General features: G+C 45.3%; 1 protein-coding gene across 1 annotated transcript in view; it reads left to right on the forward strand.

Moving 5' to 3' along the window:
* Positions 1-23272, forward strand: part of SNX29 (sorting nexin 29) — a 448301-nt gene that overhangs the window by 177639 nt on the left and 247390 nt on the right. The gene's annotated exons all lie outside the window — the stretch shown is intronic.

Here is a 23272-nt window from a genome sequence, read left to right on the forward strand (position 1 = left end):
CACCTGTTTGAATGCTACACTTTACCTACACAGAACTTTGATTTGATGCAATAAGAAAATTAAACCTAGGAAAATAAGCACCACTGGACTTGCTTTTGATTCAAAAACCCCAACACTCCAAAATGCATTTCCGACTAGGAGGATTTTTGGAGTGATTCTCCTCAAATGGGCACACACAACCTACAGTGTACAGAATGGTTTCTTATGGCAGCTGAAGTTCTATTTCCCAAGACTCAGCCTGAGTGCTCTGAACCAGAGCTGGGTGTGAGCCTTTCAGGATGCCGTTGTGATAGCTCTTACGTGGATTGGAGTGGAGATGATCAAGCATATTCTTCTCTTCCACGTAGCAGCAGTCCCTTACTCTATTCTCTTACTGTGTGACTTAAGACCATGTCACCTTACTTGTGAATCCTCCTTCAGTGGAAGGAAGATTTTTATGAAAACTGTCAAGTGTGGGCATGTACGGGTGTCCTGTTATTGCCTGTGTAAGTCCTGCAATTCACTCCTTCTCTCACTTCACAAATATTAATCACTACTCACTGTGTGCCAAGGACCCTGAATAGCCTTAATAAAAGACAACTCATTCAGAAATTGTACAATGGCCTCCTTTCAATGGCTTTTATCTAATTTCAAGTGGGTTCATCTGTTACTCAAATAAATTGGGACTCATTCCTCATCTCCCAGCTAGTTGCTGCCTCAGTCTTTGGAAAACCATTGTGTATGTGTTGGCCAGGCTGTGGTGGCTCTGGGTGTCTGGGAGTTGGAAGCACCTGAGACTACGTATGTGCACCACCATGCCTGGCTAATTTTTCAATTTTTTTTTGTAGAGACAGGGTCTTGCTATGTTGTCCAGGCTGGCCTTGAACCCCTGGCCTTCAGCAACCCTCCTGCATTGGTTTCCCAAAGTTCTGGGATTACAGGCGTGAGTGGCCTAAGAACCCTTTCTTGATATCTGATTTCCTCGGCTCCTGGTGTTGGGGGATGGACACAGAGATGTCGTTGTACTTACTAAATTCTAGGTGGGAGCTTAGAATGCATTTCCCACAACTTAAGCTTTTTAGTTTGAGGATATAAAGATTCTTTTTTTTTTTTATTTTTTTTATTTAAATCTGTCACCAGGAATATATAAAGATTCTTTACCGAGAAATTACTTATGAAGTCGTGAGCTCATCGATAGGGGAAAGAGTGAAAAAAATAATTTAATCCTCAAATGCCTTCAGGGTTGAATAGATTCCTGAGGGCTAACCTGGGACCCTAACATTTGTTATTACATTCTTGTGGAAAAATGCCTCAAGGATTTAAAAAAACAACTTAAAACAAAGTTTTAGAATAGATTATTGACAACCTTTAATTTTACAGGAATCGAATTTCAGATTCCCACCCTCCTTTTTTTTTAATTTTTTTATTTTTTTTAATTCAAAGGGTGATCTACTCATGCTAAGAAAATCATGACTTAACCAGAAAAATGGGGAGTAGAATTTTGGGTGGCTCCATTATGTCATGGAAAGATTTTTTATTTCTTAATGTGGTTCAGAGGTGAGGTTGGGTTCTTTGACACCAAAGCACTGTTTTTCCATGGTCGGGTCAGATGTGGTGAAAGCCTGCATTTGTGTTTTTGAATCCCTCCTCTTGGAACAAGTTGTCTTTGTGTTCTTCCTCCAGCATCAGAGCTGGGGCATAAGGTCCACCACGTTCATGAGGAACTAGCTTGGCAATCCAACGTCCATTGTAACTCTCATTGGACGTTTGGTCAGTTCTGTTGTTAATGAACTTGGACATCCTCTGTCCTCTCCAGGGAGCCAGTGTAGGGCAGTTTCACTCTGGCGGGGGAGCAGGAGATCACTTCTCAAATTGGTGTTTTCATCTGAGGCTTGCTGCTGAAGTTTGAAACAAGATGGGTGGCATGTTGGCTTCCTGCTTGTAGAGGCCTCCTGGCAGCTTGCTGAGGGGTCTGCAGAGCAGGTGAATCACCTGAGCTGCAGACACCGGATGGGTCATGTTGACAAGACTGGCTCATTCTCTTAGGAGCAGACTCACATTAGCCAAGTACACAGTGATGTACAACAACAGTAGTGACACACAGAGCTGGCGGGTAGACCAGAAGGCCCACGTTTGGTGCTCTGGCCTCTCCTTTGCTGGGCTGACCAACTTGGGAAGCTGGAGTCTCACCTGTTGGCTGCTTGGTGAATCAGAAAAGGAGCTAGCTGGGCGGTTCCTATGTTCAGTGGCATCAGACCTGATAGAAACGTTGTCCGTCCCTTGGAGAGGCAAAGGTCACCAGGCCTGGACAAGCCCTCACTTAAAGAGTCAACTTCTGGCTCTTTATACAGCCCATTTCCTTCTTCTAGCTCATGGTTTATCAGAGGATTCTGGGGAGTGCTCGTTCTGTAGGATCTTATTGATGTTGTGGGGGGCAGCTATTAAATACTACGTGAGATACTTACTTTGTGCTTATCACATAACAAGTGGTCAGCAAATGGCACTTTGTTTCAGTTTATAATTAATCATGGATCTTCTCTTTTTCCGTCTAGTTCTCTATAGGAAATAGTTGCAGGAATCAGACAATTAGTGATCAAAATAACATTTTTATTACCGAGAGTCAGCTGCGCTTGCCCTATATCCAGAGTCACACTTCTGGGTCTGTAGACCCAGGAACCGCCCTTGTGCAGCATTGTTGGGTCTTTGGAATTACTTCTTAGTCTTTGGGGACCCACGGGGAACAGGGTCCATGGGGGCATTTCACGTTTTGATACATCAGCTACACCTAATCAAGAATCTCCCCAGTCGGGTACGAGTTGGGGAGTGAGGCTGGGAGCATTATCATGGGTGCAGTCCCCTCATGAAAACGTTGTTCTGTGTGGAGGTCCTTCACCGAGAGTCACGATGGGTGCAACTGTGTGCTGGCTCCGTTTTCAGCCAGGTGTTCTCCTTGGGCCGGCCAGAGGTCGCCAGCTGTTGTAGGTTTAGTCATCCCAGCAACCCCAGCGGGAGTGAGCGCTTCTCTCCTCTACTGGTTTCCCTCTGAACCATCCTCCACCCCACAGAGCAGTGGCTCTCCACACTGGCTTCTAATCGAGTCACCTGGCAAGTTTTAAAAGCTCCCGCTGCCCATCCCCACCCAGACCCATTACTTCAGCAGTGGGACCCGGGCAGGAGGGTTCCAGCATGCAGTTTGGGGCGCAGTGGTCAGAAGCCCTTGGAGGATGTCACTTTCCAATTAATGAAGTTCAAGGTCTGCAAATACACTAAAAATTTGCTGACACTCTGATTCTTGGCCAGCGGTAGACACTGTGAGTTAATCATGGGCACATTTCTCTTCTTGATTCCAGACTTGGTCTCAGACTTTGTCTCTCCAAATAGGTGCCATGACGTTAAGAAGACCAGGGAGGCTCAGTGCAGGCCGCCGTCCACACCGTGAGGGTTAACGCAGTGCTGTTACTGGGGCCCCAACTCTGGCTCCTGCAAGGACCCTCAGTGGGTGTTAATGGGGCTTCATCTGCGTTCTCGCGCCTTTGTGACCCGCTGGAATGAAGCCCTTCTCCCCTGTATTGCGTCTTTCTCTCTTGCCGCTCGTCGTGCAGCTTTGCATTCACGCCTGCCTCACGTGCCCCATCCTGACTACTCTGCGGCCCCCACTCTCGGCTCCTCCGGTCTCTTCTCCTAGACACGTCATTTCCCTCATCCTTGGGCAGGCCAGATGTTGCATTTATTGGAAGAGCCGGCCCTTCTCCTGTCACCTTTAAGAAATCTAATTACACTGATCTTTCAATTTGCTAACCTCCCATGGCAGTGGTTATGAGCAATCACCAAAGTCTGGCATTTGATTTTTGCTGTTATGAGTTCTTATATGATCATGTCTTACGTGTGCTCCGTCTACTTTGCTAGACTGTGTGACCACACGGAGAGGGGGTGGTGGTCTGGGACTTAAAAACTTGTGTTTTTTTTCTCCCCCATATTGACCTAGTACAGAATAGGTGTTACCAGGCTTTATCCAAGTTGCTCTTGGGAGTGACTGCAGAGTAACAGAAGTTGGTGTGGATGGGAGCAGCATCCTCTGGAAGGGAAAGAAGCTTGGGGAAGCAATGGTACACACTACTGAAGGGGAGGAGTAAAATTTTTGTCGTTCTGCCTCCTTCCAGAGGTGTTCCACACCCCTCTGCTCGCATGCTGTTGGCGAGGACTGCTCTAGCTGGTCCTGCCTGGATGCAGAGAGCTCTGGGAGGTGTTCTCTCTGGCTGGGCAGCTGCTTTCCAGCAAGAGCTCTATCTGTGGAAGGGGAGCGCTGAGGTCTGGTGGCCAGCTGGCCATCTCTGCTGTCCCTGCTGGGCACTCATTTTCATGTGTGTGGTTTCCGCCTTTTAATCTGCTTGTATAGCTCGTTAGAGAGACCTCGTGCCCCGGATGCTTACTCTAGGGTTTGTGCCTTCAGGGTCTCGGGAGGGATGCCTGGGAGGCTGTAAGGGTCTGTGATAGGAAGGGTGTCCAGGAATGTGGTAGAGACCTTCTGTCAAAAATACTGAGTCACCTGTCACTCATTTATTTCTGTGATCATGGAGATCCTTGTGCTACTAGGTTGTGCTTTAGAAATGTACTCACCTTCGTTAGTGGCTGTTAGAAGTCTGTCCTGGTGTCATTTACATTGCAGGTAGCCATGCGATGGAGAGACTGTGTCATAGGGACCCCTTTCTGTAAGGTGCCTCTGGCTTTTCCTGTAAATACGTCACTTACCCATGGTAGGGGAGGGGACATTAGGTGACTTCGGTTGTTTATCAACAAATGGGTCAGACATGTATTCCCTGTGAAACTCACAGGCCCCAGGTGGGGTGCAGTACCAGGACTCAGTGACAGTTTGGATCCCAAAGAGATGAAAGGCAGGGTGTGGACACAGCTGCAGGATTCCAAGTCTGGAAAGAAGGGAGTGTGAACAGAAACAAGGGGAGCTGCAGGCACCCTGGTGGGCAGGGTCAGGTTCTGTGCTCATCTTGTCCCTCTGACTGTTAAGATCCGTTGATTGTCTTGGCCTTTGGTGCTGGACCTTCAGAGGTGTGTTCTGATCCTTTTCAAAGCCAAACACAATCAAGCCCCTGTCAGCGTTAAAGAGTTGGAATGACTACCCGTTGTCCTCTCACTCTCTCGCTTGGGACCAGACCCTGGCAGGGCTTAGAGGCCCTGTGGGTGGTCCAGGGATGCCTGGTGGGCCACCCACCATGTGTCTGACTCCCCTGTGGTCTCATCAGGACAACTCAGGAGCAGTGAGACAAGTGGTGGCTCTGACTTATTTGCTGCCCAGCCTTCCCTGGTCTCCCCTTTCTGGTTAGTCACATTAGTGAGACCTTGCTGTCTGCTGCTCTGCATCTTTAAAGCTGGGCAGTTCTTGTTTGTGTGTTGTCCTCGATGAGGTAGCGTGCCTCTGGGAAGCTGGCCCTCTGTCGTCTTTGCTGAGCACGAAGACTTGCTTGGTAAGCGCTGCCGCTCTGACTCTGCATGGCTGGGAAAGTAGCACCGGCGGGCGGGCACAGCACGGGCTCTGGGGTTGGATCGCTTTGGGTTAAAGTCCTGGTGCTCAACCTTTTCCCACAAGGCCTCGTAATCACCTGGAGAAATCCTTGGTTGGCAGTGATGACAAGAGCTCCCGTTCATTGGGTACCTGTCATGTGCCAGGTTTTCCACTGCCAGCATTTCTGTTCCTTCTGGCAGCTCTAGGAAACCAGGGCTCTGAGAGCTAGATGTGCTCAAGGTCGCTGTATTAGTGAGGGTTCTCCAGGGATATGGACCAATGGGTGTGTGTGTATAGAGAGAGAGAGAGAGAGAGAAAGAAAGATTGAGAGAGGTCGAGGTTGATTCACACTTGAAGGCACTGGCCCATGCGATTGTGGAATCTGTCAACTCCAGAATCTGCAGGGTTAGCCTCTAGGCTGGAGACCCAGGGAGGAGCTGATGTTGCAGCTCAAGTCTGAAGGCTGTCTTGGGGCAGAGTTCCCTCTTCCTTGTGCGTTCTCTCTTTTTTCCTCCCTCCTTAAGGCCTTCAGTTGATTGGATGGGGCCTGCCCATATCATGGAAGGATCATCTGCTTTACCCAAAGTTTACTGATTTAATTGTTAATCTTTAAAAATACCTTCACAGTGACGTTTAGAGTGGCGTTTGACCAAAATATCTGGGTATGGTGGCCCAGCCACATTGACGCGTGACGTTAATCGTTACTGTCATCCACCTAGGAAGTAGCGGAGCCCGGATACCTACCGGGACGTGTCTGCTAGGTCCGTGCTGTCCCTAGCGCTTCCCCTTCTCCCTTCCTAAGTTCACTCTCCCAGACATGTCCCTGACATGCCTGTGGGGCTCCGTGCTGGTGTGTGACAATCTGACCCAGACGTGCCTGCCCGTGTGGGCAGCCTCTGCCCGATCAGCTGCTTTACTGAGAAAGATCCACCCCATTTGCCTCTTCTCCTTGGATGACTGACAGCTCATGATGTGCCATCTGTCACATGAGGAGCCAGGTGAGGGTGGAAGGGGCTCAGAACCAGACATCAGACGCGGAGAGACAGAGCTGTTGACTTACCCCTTCTCAGTAGCTGTGGCGTGTGTGGACATGGACATGGCACGCCCTTGGCAGTTCTTCCTCTGTCCCTGGGGTCTCTTCCTCCGGTGGCGAAAGAGAAGCCATTGCTTGGAGAGGGAGCGCGGGGAGGTGTGAGTAGAGCACGAGGGCAAGGCAGGCGCCGGGGTTCTGGTCTGGGGACCTGGGTCGAATCTCCACCCTGTCATTCACTCGCTCTGTGTTCTTGGAATATGGAATAAGTTGTTACCCCTGAGCTTCGGTATTTTCATTTGAAGAGTAAAGATAACGATACTAACTTCATAGAATTATTTGAAGTTTAAAAGTGAGGGCACATGGGGCCCGGTAGCTCAGTCGGTAGAGCATGAGACTCTTAAAAGTGATGACACATGTGAAGTGCCAGGCAATTGTTGATGTTCTTTTGGGTGGGAGATGCATTTTGGACAGTGTCCAGGCTGCAGAAGGTCAAGGCACATTTGCAAGCACCTGTAAATTAGTTTCTGAAAGTAGGTGAATAATTATGGTGATAATTCTAGAGTAAACCTTTTTGAGAGCTTTGCGATCCATTATCCTGAGGAAACAGGATTTGTGTGATTAGCTAGTTTCCTGACCTTTAAACAAAACCCTTAACAGGTAGCCCCAGGACCTGGCTCTTTGGCCACCCCAGTTGCAAGGAAGGCTGGGAAATGAGGTTGCTTCATTGGCACGCAGGGAAGGAGGTTCCAGTGGATATTGGGTAGGCAGCCAGCAGTCCCTGCTTCTGGTGGCTTTGGGGAGGGGGAGGCTGATGGAAGTTCTGGAGGGAGGGGTAGGAGGTGCTAAAGTCCTCCCAAGCCACCTCTTTGTGCTATCCCTATGGGGAAAAGCTTCATCAAAGATACAGGGCCATGGTTGCAAGGAGATCCAGTCCCTGGCTCTAGAAGTGGCCCGTGTGTCTCTGGCAGCCTCCATAAAGGGTGATGTTTTATTTGCTCAACCTGATTTTATCCCTGGCAGGATGTTTCTGTTCCCACGTGGTTGCAAAAGCAATTGCCTGGAAATACCAAGTATTGATTCATGATTTTTGTTCATTTCCTTTTTATTGTTTGGTAGGAAACAAAGGCCCAGAAACAAAACCAGAGCAATTGCAGTGTCTCAGCGCCCTCCTCAGAGGCTGGGGCCAGACATATATTTATTATTGTCATCCTTATTTTTAAGGACTGTCTTGGCATTGTGACTGTCATAGCGTAGTTTGTCAATCATCGTCTCCTTTGGTTTTCAACTCCTCTCCTTCCTGGAGGCTGACAGGTGGCTTGTTTTGTTAAATGCCACTTTGATTTTGAAAACTGCTGTTTAACGTTTCTAATTATAGCTTTCATAAGGCAACTGGACATTTTGCTTTGCTTGAGTGGGTAATGACGCCATGTACCTTGGCTGAGAGCGACTTGCTTGCTTTTTCTTGGGCTGAATGGAAAAATAGACGCCCTTTAAAGAGATCAAGCCCATCTCCTGGTCTGGGGTTATTTCTTAGGTTTATGGTTTTACTTGGATTCTTCGCACATCAGTAGAAATACAGTCCCTCCTCGTCCCTCCCTGTGGCTAGCATGCCTTCGGTTCATTCTGTCTGGAATCTTCCCGATGCCTGGCACATCCCCTGTTCCCCAGTCAGATAGCACTGCTCCAGGAAGCCCTTTGTGATTTCCCTGCTATCATAGTATTGCTGCCTATCTCACACTTTAAAATTTTAATTTTGGTGACATATTCTAGAAACATTAGCCAGGATATAAGCTCATGAGAGTAGGGATTGACTTAGTTTTGATACCGTTGTGCACCCAGTTTCTAAAACAGTGCCTGGCATCTGGTGGGTGATCCGTAAGGTATTTAGTGAATGAATGAGTGAAAGCATGAATGAATTTACTGAGCATCTTATGATAATAGCTAACATGTGTTAAGCACCATATGCTCGGCCCTGTGCTAACTGCTTAAAAAGAACCTTCTTGTGAGGTTAACACAATGATCCCCATTTTACAGGTGGGAAAACTGATGCTTAGAAAGATCACAAGCGAGTGTGTACAGTGGGGCCAGACTATCTGGGCTAAATCTCTGCCAGGCGCTCTCCGTAAGTGTTAGATTGTTACCGTCACTGTTAAGCAGTCTGCTCTGATGCACACCCGGGCCGTGGCAGGGCCTGGATCTTTGATGTCTGACACGAGTGGACAATGCACAGTATCCCCCCTGTAGTGCACAGCTGGGGGGACTGGGTGCAGCAACCTGGGCTCTGCAGAGGAGCGCCTGGCCTTTCCAGAATTTCTGCCAGGCAGCCAGGCCTGTGGGCAGAACAGGCAGCCATGTGGATGTGGAGCCATGCGATGCCCTCCTGGGTGCACTTGACCAGAGCTGCTGGGGGGTGTCCTTGGTATGTGCTGTGCCCAGAGTCTCTCATTTGCCAGGTTCTTCATCACCCTTTCATTCTTCTCTGATTCTTTCCTCATAATTTACCATTTGGGGGAACCAGTTCCCACTCCCCCCCAAAAAACCTCAAAACCCAAAAAAAAACTCCTTCACACAGGTGGAGCCAATTAGGCCTAGCACAGCTCTACCTTTAATTACTCTTGCTTCCTTTGCATCTGGTTTGCCTCATCATCCTGCCATTAGCAGAGTGCGGCCCCATCGCGGGGCAGTCGGGAGTGGTGCATGCGCAGTGGTGGGGCCTTGCTTTTGTGGTCTTGACTGCCTTCCGGGGAAATTAGGGATTTGGAACAGACTGCAAGCAAGCGCACACCCGTGGGCCAAAAGCAGCCTGCTGGACGCATAACGGCCTGCCGTATAATTGTTCTTTTACAACTTTATTGTTGGAAAACAATTCATGTTTTCTCTCCTTGTTAAAAAAACAAACAAACAACAACACAAAATCATAATTATTGTAAAGAATTAATAAAAAGATAGAGACAAGTGTAAAAGGAGAAAATAGAAATCATATATAAACTCTGAGGCATTATTAGTGTTTGGGGACATAGCCTTTCAGACAGGTGTGGCGCTTTGCTCTTATACACACTCCTGAGATCACACACCCTGCCTGAAGGGCTTAGCAACCCCCCTCCTCTTACTTGACACATGGACATTTTACAGGCTAAGAGGAAAGCTGATGGCACAAAATGCAATCATTGGTAGAGATTTTAGTAGCAAAATCAGGCGATGGTACAGTGAGTGTAAATAATGTCAGGCCCCCATCAGCAAGCAGTTGCTCATGTGCCTGGGATGACAGAAAGCAGGGTTGGATGGGCACGCAAGCTGGCTACTGCTGTCTTGTCTCTGTCCTCGCCTCCTCCAGAGGAAAACAGGGCACAATTCATTATGCAGTGGGTACTGGCAAACCTTATAGCAAGGAGACCTAGGCCATGGGTTCTGGCTCAGAAAGTTCTAGCTCTGTCCTCTGCTATAGCAGTCTGATCTTGGGCATATTATCGGGCTGGGACCCCCACCATGCCCCGGTATCATTTTGGATCATATCCATTGCTAAGTCTTCAAGTTTACTAATCTTTTCTTCTGCAGTTTGCCCGTGGTGCTTTCGTGAGGCCACACCTACCTGCAAGGGATGCTGGGAAACATAGTCTCTTTGTTTTCTGCCCAGGTGGCCAAGTACCCAGCAAAAAATTAGTTTTTTCTTGCTAGGAGGAAAGAAAGAATGGCTATTAGGGGATGTTGTTTCTGCTACTCTGCTTTTGATGAGCCATGGGGGGGGGGGGTCTGGCTTTGCTAGTAATGGCAGTAATGGAGTCAGTTTCAGGGGAGAAATGTGAAAGATGGTCTCTACTCAACACTGTGAAACCTATATAGGTGGAAGTGTCTTTGCCAGTGACCCACCCTGTTTGGGTAAAACAGGAGCTGTCCTTTTCTTTACATTTAAACAATGTAAAGAATGGCTAGTTGCTTTGTCCCGTGCTTACTTCCCCTTTGAATCACGCGTGCCCTTGTAGCATGAAGGATTGCGTCTACCATGGGCGTATGTTTTACTCATCTGCCATTGATCAATGCCAACATAATTTGATTAAACCGGAATTCAGACCTAGGTACGAATCTTGGCTTTATGCTCAATTGTGATGTCATTTGGGGATGTCACAAACTCAGCCCTCTCCCCAGTGGTGCAACGTGGACAGTAACTAAACTACTTGGCTCACCTAGCAGTGGATCCAGGCTTATGAGCTTGCGTTTTAAACTACTCTTTCTATATCATTCAGTCCCTCATTGGGAGAGAAGAATAACATTTATTTTCTTGGTTTCTCATGACTTGTTAGTACTCTTTCCGCCATTTTTGGACAATTTCTACCTGAAGAGTTCTTTGCATGCCAGTTGGCATCCAATTAAATATGAATTATGGAAGGCTCTGTTATTTGCAATGATAAAAAATACTGGTGAATATATTACAGAGAATTTATTTCACTGAAAGTAGTTACTAGGGCTTGTATTTCATACTTTTTAAATAATAGTTTATTGGAATTTTAAAATGAGACTGTATACTATTTATAACAAGCCTAGCAATATATAGATGTATGAAGAAGTTAATAATCTGCCCCCAATACTACCCTTTTTAGATAAGCAGAGGTAATTGATATATGTAAACTTACACAAATCTATACTCTACAAACACATGTATACCTGTTTAACCTATTTTTACCCCCAAAATGGGATTACAGTCCATATTAGGGGTTGATAAACCACCTCCCATACATATATCAGCTTTTATTGGTTAAAATAAAGTTTTATTGGATCATAGCCACTTCCATTCACTGAGTATCATCCATCCCTGCTTTTGATCTACAACAGAAGGGTCGAATAGCTCCAACAGAGACCTGCAAACCCAAACACATTCACCAGCTGGCCCTTTAAAGAAGAAGTTTGCTGCCCTCTGATCTGTGTTGGCTATTTCAGGCAGCAGTACATCACTTAACGCTCATGAGCTGTCTTCCTGATCAATAGATCTAAGTCATTGTTTTTTAATAATATCTGCATATTGGAGTCCATCCTGTGGCTATGCTATGATTTTTGGTAGATCATTCCCCTATAGAGGGTGTTTCGGATGTTTCCAGGTTTTTGCCCCGACAGACAGTGCTGCAGTAAGCCTCACACCCACCCGTGCGCATGTCCTTCTATCCTGGGGGCTTTGTTTTCTTGGGAAAGAAGTGTAGTCGCTGAGCGAAAGCGCAGGTACAGGGTCCTTTAGTCAGTCGCCGTTTGGTTTGAAACCAATGTTGTTGTATCATCAGATGTCACCTCTTTTTAAAGAGATACAACATCTCTTATAAAAGTGGTTTACCATCCTTTCTGACTGTGGCTTACAGTAAGCAGTGTGCTTTTAAGCATATACATTTATGTGTAAATATATAATTGAGACACAGTCTTTCTGGGACAATACTTAATCTTTCCTATGTGCAAAACAGACACGTTTTATATCCTGTTCTGTTCCATTATAACACCTGTCAGTTGTGAGCCATCGATTATTTTCACCACCCCACTGAAGAGATGCAGCCGGTTGTTTGAAGACCACAGTTTTGTAGAAAGGGGTAATGTTCTGGAATGTTGTGATCTAGCTAAGAATTTTGATATTTTTGTCTGGTCAAGGTCCTTCTTCCTTCTCTCTCTTCCTTATTTAATGCATAAACATTATTCCTTTAACTAAAAATGCATGCATATTTTAACACAAAATGTTTTTATAATTGCGATGTGGGATACAGACCAATTTCCTTTGGAAATAGGGGTTGTCTTCTGGTCTTCATGTTTCCCTGAAATGGGTGGATTTGGGGGCTTGACCACCACCATGTGTATAGACATACCTCTCAGCAAAGCCACCTCAGAGGAGATTTGTCCTCTTTTCAGTCTAGCCCAATCACTCGTACATTGATCCCAACCCCCCACGTCCCTGTCCCCCAACATTCATACACACACACGTCACCACCACCTGCCCTGGCTGCAGCTCCCACTATGCCCTCTGCTGACAGTTCTGCTTTGCCGGCTGTGGCCCAGACCAGCCTTGGGAACTCTGATTCTGCTATTACTTCAGGGTTTATTGAGGTCCACAGCCTTATTTAACTAATAATAACTTTTTCCCACTTTTGGCAAACAGTAGAAACCAACTGAAGGCAACAAGAATGTGCGTTATTTCACAGAGCTGAGAACTTTGGGGTGCAGGTATGGCTGGATCTAGGTGCTCAGTTTCCCGGAAGATGCTTTGCTTTGCATGTTAGTCCTGCTTCCAGTGTAGGCTTCATTTTTAGTCAGGTTCTTTCCCAGAAGGAGGCAGGGAAAGCAACGTGTACACTGGCATAGAAGCCCTGGGAAGTTGGGGGCCTGCCATGGGATCCAAAGTGGCAGGAGGAATGGTTGCATGATGAGCTGGAGAGACAAGGGTCAAGCAGGCGGAATCTGTGTGACTTGCTAAGAGGCTTGGATTTTATTCTTGGTCTTAGGAGACCTGATGAAAAATTGAAAGAAGGAAATGTCCTGAGCCAGGTTGCGTGTTTCTTCCCCTCCCATGCTGATCTGCCCCATGTGTTGTGCTGTGTTTCGTTTCTGTGCATGCCAGACACTGGATTCTGCCCTTAAAGGGATGGTTACTTTTAGGCACCTAAAATATTTTTATTTTTCTTTTTCTCTTTTTTTTTTTGATTTTCTGACATTGTTTGAATTTAATGATTCATATTACGAATTATTCATGAAAATGATCTTTTAAGCTTCTTATAATAGCTGAAATTATCCTTCATTAGATACTGACAGTTCCTGCGATGGGTGTAATTATAAAAAAATATTCTTAGGCTAGCTATATTCTGCAGTGTTAAAATTACGCAAATGAGCAAGGGATAAGAATAGAAGCTGAGTAGGATGGTCAGATTTTATGGAGAAGGGGGGTGGCAGCATTGCAGATTTTCTAAAAATGAATAAATATGTGCTGTACACATTAAGTACGTTTTTATTACAGTCTGCCTCGATGCTCACCCTCTTTTCATTGGCAAATTAATTTTAGCGCCCTGAATTGTTTGTAGCTCTTGCCTATATGTGAATTGTGTGATGAGGAATTTTTTTTTTTTTCTCTCCTCCTTCATTCCACTCAGCACTTTGTGCGAGGCACGCCGTAGTAATCTCTGGTACTTGCGAAGAATGGCAAGCGTGGCGCTAATCCAGAGGAGGCTGAGTGCGGAGGGGAGCGATGGGAGGGTGGGGGAAGGAAGCTGGGGGTAGCTACGTGGGTGATCGAGCCTGAGAAAGGAAGCAGGACCTCATCTCATTCCTGTCCACGGGATGACCAGGTGGGACGCTCATGGCCAGCAGGGGCCGACCTGCTGCTTGGGTTTGACCTTGGTGACGCTGGGGACGCTTTGAGAGGTTCCCACATTGCACTTGCTGTGAGACATGGCGCCCAGGAGCCCACGTGCCCTGGCCCTGTCCACCTCTTCCTCATGTGGTCCCATGCTTCCCTGGGGGCGCTAAGGAACCCCCAAGAGAGGGGTTGGTTACTGCAAGGTGCCATCACTGACCGTACAATGTCATTTCCACTCGCCAGCAGTGTTGGAGTGAACTCTCCTTTCTCCTTATGTTTGGACCCTTCTGCATCAGGTAGACAGAGTGATTTAAAAAAAAAAAAAATTAAAGGCTAAACTTTAAGTAGTGCTAAGCCTGTGCCAGGCATTGTTTTAAGAACTGTACGCCCACAGATTTAATCTTCATTCACATCAGTTCCATGTGCTATTACGATCTTCATTCTGCAAATGCGGAAACACAGAGAACTTCAGTCACTTGCCCAAGGTCACATGGCTAATTAGCAAAGAGAAATGGCCCTGGTAAATTCACACTGATGGGTGGTGGGGCGGGGGGTGTACTGGGAAAAACACTTGATCTGCCCGTGTGAGGTTCTCAAACAAGCCTGCTTGGAATTTTTTACACAAATGCGTCCTTTTGAAGCCTCTCCTTTCTCTGCTTTCCCTCTTTTGACTTCATCTTGTTTCCCATCCGGCTCTGGGCACCCCCATGCTGCCGCCTTCTGTGCCATGTCCGGCGTGTTCCGTGTGTCCCGCGGCTCCTTGCATGGCATGTCATCGTAGCTAGCGTGTAGCTCAGTGTCCTCCTGGCCTATGTCTGGGGAGCATCTCCTTGGGATTTTGTTTCCTTCCAGAATGCGCATAAATGTCATCCTGCCCCCAAATTACACGAAGCAGATGTTCACTTTCTATCACATCTTAGATACCAGAGACTGACAAATATTTTCTGTATAGACCCAACTATTTTAGACTCTTTGGCTAGCTTCTGTCCCCTCCTCCCCACTTCTCGCCCCACCCTAGACCCCTTCTATATTAAAATGTAAAAACTGTACAGAAACAGACCACAGGCTGGATCTCACCTAGGAGGAGGAGTTTGCAACCCCTGTTAGAGGCACTCGCTGGCTGTGCTGCTGCTTTAACAAGACGAGCTGTCCTTGTTCCTGTGGGTCTGATTTATGGTATAGATTGTTCTTCCCTCGGTTATTTTGTTTGCTTAATTCAGAGAAATATGGTGGACCCACTTTGTATTTCTGTCTCAGACCACTCATGCCTGTTCTTGGTTTGCTCCAGCTACACCCGTCATCTGGAAACTTCTCAAAGCTGCAGAGCTAGTGGTGTTGAGGGTAATGGTTATTTGCTTCTTCATACTTTCCCCCCACAGTGGAAATGCGTTACTTTTATCGGGGGGGGAAAAAGACCACTCGATAAAAGGTAGCCACCAGCCTGTGTGTGTGTGTGAAAGGGACATTTATTTGGGGCAGCTTCTCCCTGGACTTGCGGTGTTGGCAGGAAGAGAGGAGTAGGGCCGGCCGCGTCATACCTGGCTGAAGTGTTATGTTTGCAGAGCGCTGTCTTCTCACAGACCCTGTGCAGCCTTTTGAGGTCACTAGTGTGGACGTTATTATCATTTTATAAGTAAAAAGACACAAAACTGAGGCTCAACACAGGGCTCTGCAGCTAGCAAGCGGCGGAGCTGGAAATTGAGTTTAGGTCTTTGGATTCTAAATATGGGACTCTGGCTGTTGCCTCCTTTTGACACTGGTAATCTGAAGTGCTTTTCTTCAGCATGAGTTGCAGCTAATAGTAGGTTTTCTGGAGTCAGACCATGTGGGGGTGAGCTCCAGCTCTGCCACTCAGCAGCTGTGTGACGTTGGGCAAGTTACTTACCCTCTCTGGACCTCAGCTTTCTTAAGTATAAAATTGAGATTACAATAGTATTGCCCTTATGGGGTTGTTATGACTATAAAGTGAAATTGATGAGATATTGTTTAATAAATACTGTTGTTGCTATTTCTTTTTAATTGTGGTAAAATACAAGTAACACAAAATTTACCATGTTAATTGTTTGTGTGGCTCAGTAGTGTTAAGAACTATATAATACTGAATATACTTACCACCATTCATTTCCAGAACTCTGTTCATCTTGTAAACCCTAAAAGTCTATACCAGTTAAACAACACCTTCTCCTCTCTCCCAGCCCCTTAATACTTCTTTTTTTTTTTTAAATAGGCATTTTAGGAGGCTGAGATGGGAGGATTGCTTGAGTCCAGGAGTTCAAGGCCAGCCTGGGCAACATAGCAAAACTACATCTCTACGAAAAAATCAGCTGGGCCTGTAGTTCCAGCTGCTGGGGGAATCTGAGGCAGGAGGATCACTTGAGCCCAGGAGTTCAAGCCTGCAGTGAGCTATGATGATACCATTGCACTCTAGCCTGGGCAACAGAGCGGAACCCCATCCCTTAAAAAAAAAAAAAAAGAAAAAGAAAGGGCAGAAACAGAAAATACTTTTCTAATATCCATCATTCTAACTAATGTTGACTTTGATCACAGATAAAGGTGGCTGACGTCTTAATGTACCTACATTTAGATGGCATCTTTTGTTCTTTGCTCTGGGTGTGTCATAAAATTTGCAAAAGGCATCTGGGTCAGCCCAGGTACAGGTTGCAAGGTAGAGGCAGCTTGGAAAGTTTAAGGTCCTTTCCTGAATTGTTTAAAGATTGGAGGAGCTGATGGAGGGGTATGACTAGATCTCAGCAAAGCCCGAAAAAGTCTTGTCATTTCTGAACTCAGCGAGCCTTCCTCGTGTGTTTAAGAGAAAAAAAAAGTGTTGACTTTCCAGCATCCAGTCTCACGTTTACTTGGCCACCCTCATTGTAGTTAACTTTACAATAATGCACTTGAGTTAATGAAGAGGCTGTCCCTGCTTTTTAACTAACCCCAGTTAACAGATGAAGCAATTGAGCTCTGTGCTTTACACTGGGAAGTTAGCCAGCGTCCAGCCTTGCTCCTCCGGCGTTCGAGCAAGAAGCGAATCATCCAAGGCACTAAGTCCCTCGCATACCAATGATTTCTCTGCTGCCCCACTCTTGCCCAGCAATTAATCCTAGTGATGATTAATCTTTTCACTCCTGCGCTATCTAAAGAACAGTCTTATTCAACATTCTGGAGACTGGAATGGTGCTGTATGTGTTTAATGTTAATATGCAGCCACTAGAAAGGTTTGGAATAAATTGAATTAATATTGCCTGGGAGTTTGGGATGTTGTAACCAGCAGAGGCCCAAAAGTGAGGTATGTGCTGGCAGAAAGCATGAATCACTTCCCTGCAACAGGAGAGTGTTCTCATGGTTTTTTAATGGCCTCCTGAAAATGAATGTGCACTGTTAAGGTAAACTCTTTAAAAATTAAGGCTTTTGTAATTCTGTGAGTTTAAAAGGGAGAGAGAGAGAAGAATCTGTAGACTGTATGATTGATAGAAGGGCTAACAGGGGCTGCACGGAGCCCTCAGGTTTTCTGTTTATTTTAGAAAGAGGACTTGGGTTTCCCGGGAAACTGCATGTCCCGGACTGAGCCTTCAGGTTTGGGCAGTGTTATTTAACAAAGAGTTGGCTGGCCAGCGGATTCCATCGCAGGCGGCAGGGTCTGGCTGTGGTCCTTAATGAGAACAGACTTGACTCTGTCTTTGAGAGGGACATTCCCACTGGGCTGACGCTCAGGTTGGTTGGGACTATGGTCCGGAACTGTGGTGGTGCCAGGCGGGTGGGTGGGGTGCTGCTGTTCTGGGGATGCGTAGCAGCAGCTCCCTCCTCCTTCCCTTGCTGTATGTCCCTGTCGTCCTGCAGAGGCCCCAGATAAATATGCTTCCTACCATTTTTATCTTTTAAAATTCGCTTTGAAGAATGGTATCTTTTTAGACTGTCACGTGACTTTTTAAGACAGCAGGTAAGACACTTTCTGCATAGAGATCTGTCATCAAAGGCATTTACCTAGCATTCGAAGTGGGCAGGGGGTTGCTTTTCTCGGGTGGACAGTCTCCATGGGATAATGTCCTCAGCCACATCACAAGGGATGGACTGTGCGGTTCTGAGGTCACCTCTGCAGTTCTACCTGTGTTGGTTAACTTCGGGGCTAGATCTGTCAGGTGGCTCAGTTCTGTCTCATGCTGGTCTGGTTGGACCCATGAGGGTAGCTCAAAGGAATCGCCTTCATTCTTTCTGGGACAGGGGTCTGCAAACTTACTTTATAAAAGGCCAATTAGGTCTTTGTCACAACTACTCAGCTCTGCTGTTGTAGCAGCTGTAAGCATTATATAAAGGAATGGGCATGTTTGAGTGCCAGTAAAACTTTGTTTATAAAAACTAGTGTCAGCCTAGGGATTTGGCCCGAGGGACCTATTTTGTACAGCTCTGTTCTAGGATGTGTAAAAAAAAAATTAAAAGATAGATAGCTTTGGGCCAGGTGCAGTAGCTGATGCCTGTAATCGTAGCATTTTGGGAGGCCAAGGCAGGAGGATCATTTGAGGCCAAGAATTAAAGACCACCCTGGGCAATATAGTGAGACCTTGTTGCCATAAAATTTTTTAAAAAATTAGCTGGTATGGCGACACACACCTGTAGTCTCAGCTACTTGGGAGGCTGAGGTGGGAAGATCGCTTGAGCCTGGGAGTTGGAGGCTGCAGTAAGCTACGGTTATGCCACTGTACTCCAGCCTGGGCTGGGAAAATAAAAGATAACTTTCATTTGTTTTCCAAATTTGCTTGCAGAGTGTCTTGAAAGATGGCTTCTTAAGCTGGTCTTCGGTCTTAGGAGCTGATTGTTGAACTTGAGAGATATCATTACTTTTGGCTTTCTGTTAGGCAAAGAATCAAGCAATGATTTATCAGTTGCAAAAAATAGCTTTTGTTTTTCAAATAAACAATCATGCTCTCTTCATTAGTAACCCATCTGCTGGGCCCTTGGCAGTACCAAGGAAAGATGTCTTGGTATAATAAATACAGTAGCAGGATTGCAAAGTCCAAACTATCCTGTTTCTTTAGAGAGAGAGTGTGGAAACTGGAGCATTCTGCAGATGGATTCATCATCCTTGCCCAAATACTGGACAAGCCTATTCAACATTAGGGGAAATGCCCATAGACTCTGAGATAGATCAAGCAAAGCCGCAGCATTTATTTGTTTTCTGCAACAGGCTCTCACTCTATTGCCCTGGCTAGAATGCAGTGGTGTCATCATAGCTCACCACAAACCTCAAATTCCTGGGCTTAAGGGATCCACCTGCCTCAGCCTCTACAGTAGCTGGGAGGCATGTGCCACAGCATATAGGCATGCGCCACAGCATATGTTTTTTAACTAATGGACGGGTGGTAGGCCTTGAATGCCTCCAAATACTTATCTTTGAGTTAAGGTGGGGGCTGAGGGAGGAAAACCAAATCCAAAGTAACTGTTATTCTACCACCTAGAAATGATTTGGGCCACAGCTGTCACTTGCAGCCCAAATATATATATATATATATATATATATATTTCACCATATTATGGGGATACAAATTTTAAGATTTCAAATAATGCTCTCCCCCCCTCCAAATCTGAGCTTCAAGTGTGACCATTCCCCAGATGGTGCACATCTCACTCATTATGTATGTATATACCTGCCCCCTCTTCCCCTCCCACCTGCCCAATACCCAATTGATGTAATCCTTATGTGTCCACTTAGGAACCTATACCGATTGGTTAATACCAATTGCTGGTGAGTATATGTGGTGCTTGTTTTTCCATTCTTGGGATACTTCACTTAGTAGTATGGGTTCCAGCTCTATCCAGGAAAATACAAGATGTGCTATATCACCATTGTTTCTTTCTTTCTTTTTTTTTTTTTTTTTTGAGAGTAGAAAGGAGTTGTTTATTATTTAAATTATTAAAGTTTCAGTCTGAAGAAAACGAGGCCCCCTCCTTCTTTGATCTACACACACTGTGATTGCTTTTCATTTGCTCCTTCCTGAAGGTCACTTGGGGACTGGAAGCAGGAATGAATGCCAACATAATATTTTCCTGAGTGGAAATAATTAATTCAATGCTTCTTGAAATAAGGAAGCCATCAGAGTCTAATTTTTTGAACCTGCCTAATGAGTCTAGTGTCTCACCATTGTTTCTTAAAGCTGAGTAGTATTCCATGGTATACATATACCACATTTTATTAATCCACTCATGGATTGATGGGCACTTGGGTTGTTTCCACACTTTTGCAATTGTGAATTGTGCTGCTATAAACATTCGAGTGCAGGTGTCTTTTTTGTAGAGTGTCCTTTGATCTTTTGGGTAGATGCCCAGCAATGGGATTGCTGGATCAAATGGTAGATCTACTTGTATCGCTTTAAGGTATCTCCATATTGCTTTCCACAGAGGTTGAACTAGTTTGCAGTCCCACCAGCAGTGTAGGAGTGTTCCTATCTCTCTGCCTCCACACCAACATCTATGCCTCCACACCAACATCTATGGCCTTTTTGATAAAGGCCATTCTTACTGGAGATAAGTGATAACTCATTGCGGTTTTGATTTGTATTTCCCTGATGATTAGAGATATTGAGCAATTTTTCATATGTTTGTTAGCCATTCTGTGTTCTTTAGAAAAGTTTCTGTTTATGTCCTTTGCTCACTTTTTGATAGGGTTGTTTGATTTTTTTCTTGCTGATTTTTGTGAGTTCTAAGTAGATTCTAGTTATCAGCCCCTTATCAGATGTGTAGAATGCGAAAAATTTTTCCCATTCTGTAGGCTGTCGGTTTGCTTTCACGAGTGTTCCTTTGGCTGTGCAGAAGCTTTTTAGTTTGATCAGGTCCCATTTATTTATTTTTGTTGCTGCTGTGATTGCTTTTGGGGTCTTCTTCATAAATTCTTTGTCTAGACCAATGTCTAGGAGAGTGTTTCCAATGTTTTCCTCTAGAATTCTAATAGTTTCATACCTTAGGTTTAAGTCTGTTACTCAGCATGAGTTGATTTTTGTGAGAGGTGAAAGGTGTGGATCCTGCTTCAGCCTTCTATAAGTGGCTATCCAGTTTTCCCAGCACCATTTATTGAATAGGGATTATTTTCCTCAGTGGACGTTTTTGTCTGCTTTGTCAAAGATTAGATGGCTATATGAGGATGGTTTTATATCAGGGTTCTCAGTTCTGTTTCACTGGTCAATATTCCCATTTTTGTGCCAATACCAAATTGATTTAATTACTACAGCTTTGTAGTATAGTTTGATATCTGGCATATTGATGCCTCCCATTTTGTTTTTATTACCTAGTATTGCTTTTGATATTCGGGATCTTCTCTGGTTCCAAATGAAGCATAAAGTTATTTTTTTCTATATCTGTGAAGAATGATGTTGGGATTTTAATAGGTATTATATTGAATCTGTAGATCAGTTTGGGTAGTATAGACATTTTAACAATGTTGAGTCTGCCAACCCATGTAAGCTCCATCAGGAACATAAAAGGAGATATCACAACCGATCCCAAGGAGATACAAGATATAATTTAAGAATACTACAAAAACCTTTATGCACACAAACTGGAAAATGAGGAGGAAATGGACAAATTTCTAGTTGTGGCTTTTAACAGTAAGAGTTTATTATCCCTTGTAATGAGTCATTTAAAGGTTAAACTGGCTGGCGAGGAAACTCAGGCACAGGTTGGTTAAATGGGGTACAAAGGTCACTCAGTTGGGTTCCAAAGCTTGGTTTCTTTCCATCACATCATGCCAGCTCACTAGAGAAAATCAGGGAAACAGAATTTCCTACAAAATATTTTCCCCCTATATAGATACTTTTCAAAAAACACGATTGAACTCCTGCTGTACATAAAATTTTGTATCTTTTTTTTCCTTAATTATCTACCACAAAGCCTCTCCTATCATTATGTAGACTGTACACTCCTGGTTTGTAACAACTGCCTGATATTCCACCTAGGGGATAGACCAGAGTTTCTTTAGTAAATTTCCTTTTGTTGGACTTTTTTTTAACTGTTATTTTATGGAAAAATGCTGCAGAGAATGTCTTTTTTTTTTTTTTTTTTTTGAGACAGAATCTCACTCTGTTGCCTGGGCTAGAGTGCCTTGGCGTCAGCTTAGCTCACAGCAACCTCAAACTCCTAGGCTCAGGCGATCCTCCTGCCTCAGCCTCCCGAGTAGCTGGGACTACAGGCATGCACCACCATGCCCGGCTAATTTTTTCTGTATTTTTTTAGTTGGCCAATTAATTTCTTTCTATTTTTAGTAGAGACGGGGTCTCACTCTTGCTCAGGCTGGTTTCGAACTCCTAACTTTGAGCGATCTGCCCACCTCGGCCTCCCAGGTTGCTAAGATTACAGGTGTGAGCCACCACGCCAGGCTGAGAATGTCTCTTGTATACAGAATTTCCCTATGTTTCTAGTTACTTTGGAAGATGTGATCTCATAAGCAGAGTTGCTGGGTGGGGTGCTAAGGTTTTGCTGACTTGTTTCCGACGTCCATGTTGCTGCCCAGAAGGCTTGTGTCGGTTTGAAAGTGTCACCAGCATGCAGACCCTCCCCACCGCTCTCAGTAGTGTTAAGGGATGGTTACCGTTTTAAACTCCAGTAGGCAAACACCTAGCTGCTTGTATTTGCATTTCCCGAGTTGCTATGAATATGGAATACTTCTCTCTGTATTTATGAGCCAGCTTTCCTTTTGGTGAATTACCAGCTTATTTCCTTGGCATATATGTTTTAAGGGTTTCTCCAGGAGGGCTTGGTCTCAATAAAGATGCTGGCTCTTTGTTTTAATGGGTTCATACGTTCTAGTGTCTAGGAATAGTCATAAATTGCCCTTCCCTCTTAGATGTGTTCCCCAGTGTAGGTTTTCCACAATTGTTCTGGTTGAGGCACTTTGACAAGTCCATATTTTGAGGATGAAACCTTCAAGCCTTTGTTTGACGATATTTTAAAGGGCTTAAGGCCATTAAGGGGCATGAAGCATCTGTAAGCCGCGTTGAAATCCCTTCGCAGTTTTTCCTGTGTCATAATTACTTCGGTAATAGACGTGGTTTAAAAGCTTGAATCCTGGGCTTATGTTTCCTTGGGTAAACAAAAGAACAGCTTTGGTTTTTAATCTCCCAATGAGCTTCATAGTGGGGTTGTAGAAACTTTAGGAAATCTGGCTACTTATGAGAGTGTCATTCTCCCCAAAGCCACAAGGACTTTGATACTGTGTGGAGCCCATTACTGTAAAAATAAAGGAGGGGCTGTAAAAACGAGGGAGGGGCTGCAGGCAGCCTGTATGGAAGCAGCACTGGTGGTTAGCAGTGTCCAGTAAGTGCTTGTTCTGTGCAAGGCCTGGGTGCCCGGTAGAGTGGGGATCACAGGGCATGGATGTTGGCCCTACCCTTTTTTTGAGCTGTGTGCCTTGAGCAAGCCGTTTCTCTTACGTTTATGTTCCCCA

This window comes from Microcebus murinus, chromosome 19, assembly GCF_040939455.1.
Source record: "Microcebus murinus isolate Inina chromosome 19, M.murinus_Inina_mat1.0, whole genome shotgun sequence".
Taxonomy (NCBI): domain Eukaryota; kingdom Metazoa; phylum Chordata; class Mammalia; order Primates; family Cheirogaleidae; genus Microcebus; species Microcebus murinus.